The following is a 2500-nucleotide window of genomic DNA, read 5'->3' on the forward strand; positions in this document are numbered from 1 at the left end:
CGGAATTAGCTGACATGACCATAGGCGGAATTAGCCTACATGACCAGAGGCACAGTTAGCTGACATGACCATAGGCACAGTTAGCTGACATGACCAGAGGCGGAATTAGCTGACATGACCAGAGGCGGAATTAGCTGACATGACCAGAGGCGGAATTAGCTGACATGACCATGGGCAGAAGTAGCTGACATGACCATGGGCAGAAGTAGCTGACATGACCATGGGCAGAAGTAGCTGACATGACCATGGGCAGAAGTAGCTGACATGACCATAGGCACAGTTAGCTGACATGACCATAGGCAGAAGTAGCTGACATGACCATAGGCAGAAGTAGCTGACATGACCATAGGCAGAAGTAGCTGACATGACCATGGGCAGAAGTAGCTGACATGACCATGGGCAGAAGTAGCTGACATGACCATGGGCAGAAGTAGCTGACATGACCATAGGCACAGTTAGCTGACATGACCATAGGCAGAAGTAGCTGACATGACCATAGGCAGAAGTAGCTGACATGACCATAGGCAGAAGTAGCTGACATGACCATGGGCAGAAGTAGCTGACATGACCATAGGCACAGTTAGCTGACATGACCATAGGCACAGTTAGCTGACATGACCATAGGCGGAGTTAGCTGACATGACCATAGGCACAGTTAGCTGACATGACCATAGGCACAGTTAGCTGACATGACCATAGGCAGAAGTAGCTGACATGACCATAGGCAGAAGTAGCTGACATGACCATGGGCAGAAGTAGCTGACATGACCATAGGCGGAGTTAGCTGACATGACCATAGGCACAGTTAGCTGACATGACCATAGGCACAGTTAGCTGACATGACCATAGGCGGAGTTAGCTGACATGACCAGAGGCGGAATTAGCTAATATGACCATAGGCGGAATTAGCTGACATGACCAGAGGCAGAATTAGCCTACATGACCATGGGCAGAAGTAGCTGACATGACCAGAGCTCCAATTAAAAGTTACCTTCTTCTGAAGGGACAGATTTGCTATGTGTTACGGAGCGAGAGTTCCAGGAGGTCCCTGTGAACTCGTGGCTTCCTCCCTTAATGCAACTAGATGGCAGATACACTGGGGAGGTAGGTGCATATTACTAGGGGCACGGCATTTTCGATCAAAAAAATATTTCTAAGTCAGGACGGAGGTTCATTCTAAGGGCACGAGCGACCGATCTAAGCCGTGTGGGAGGCCCTGCACCCCGGTCAGGGTCCCCCTTCACCCCCTGGCGACATCCTCCCTTGGAAGTCTGCCCGGTGGCCCCCTCCCGCGCCCGGCGCCGGTTCAGGCCGGGCTGGAGGCCCCGTTCCTCGGGCTCAGGACCGGGCTAAGCCCCCTTAAGGACCTGGCCAAGCTCTGGTCACGTTGCGGGAAGGGGGGGGGGGTTGACCTCCCGTGCCCGGGCGCCCGTTCATGCGGGCCTGGAGGCTCCCATTTCCGGCTCGAGAACTGGGGTTTGCGCCCTTGGCTCCTCCGTGCGTTCCCTTTCAGTCTCTGGTCATGTCTACCTTCTCCGGAGGTGATTTGGGAGCCATGGTCATGTTGAGGGGAATTTTCGGAGGGAAATCCCTATCTTTAACATTATATGACCAGAGTCCGGACTTTTTCGGCTCCGTCAGAATCAAAGTTTTCAAAAAAACATGGTCATGTTCCCTATCTTTAACATTAGATGACCATGGCCACCTCGGGGCCGTTTGTGGAAGTCTGCCGAGGGCGGAGGCGAAACGGGGCTGCGGGGCGGCGGCGACTCCTGTTCCCAAGGACCCGGGACCTCCCTCCCTTCAGGGTCCCGCGGTCAAGGTACAACGGGGGGGTCCGCGGAGATTTCCGTCGACAGGGTTTTTTGATCAAAATGGTTTGACTAAGTCAGGACCCGAGGTGTCAGAATGCATGTGAAGGACCCGTTTGGAGCCGTCCTTTGGAGTCTGTGGCTGGGCAGGAGTTGACGGGATTCCTCCTTGTCTTCCCGGATGGTCTCTCTCTGTTGTGGGCAAAGGGTCCTTCACGAAATCCATACGCACGCGCGCGCATTATAGACCCAAGTCTTACCGTGCTTGATCTGAGGAACCCTGCCCGACCCACCCTACCGTGGACTGGGGTGAGCGGAGCCGAGTTTGGTCGCCACACCATCGCTCTCTCCGGATGGGAGTCCAAGGATCGGGCCGAACGCTTGAGACTTCACGGTGTTGTACGCTGAAGCCCGGGGATTGAGGTTCTATTTCTGGGCAGGATGTGAGCGCGCCTCGCACGTGTCCATTGAGAGGGGCGGTTCTCGTGCCGGTTTAGGAGCCAGGAGCCAGGTCGGGATGATTTCCATTGCGGTTAAGTCGCCTTGCCTGAGTTCCTTCCCCCCGATCCGCGCGTGTCCCGTCCCCCTCCCCCCGGGCGATGTCGATGCTGGTCGGTTGAGCTGTCGGGCCGGTTCCGGAGGCCTCGTGCCCGGGCAGGAGCCGTGTTGGGGGAGGATTTCCCGTGCGG

Source organism: Acipenser ruthenus, unplaced genomic scaffold (assembly GCF_902713425.1).
Source record: "Acipenser ruthenus unplaced genomic scaffold, fAciRut3.2 maternal haplotype, whole genome shotgun sequence".
Taxonomy (NCBI): domain Eukaryota; kingdom Metazoa; phylum Chordata; class Actinopteri; order Acipenseriformes; family Acipenseridae; genus Acipenser; species Acipenser ruthenus.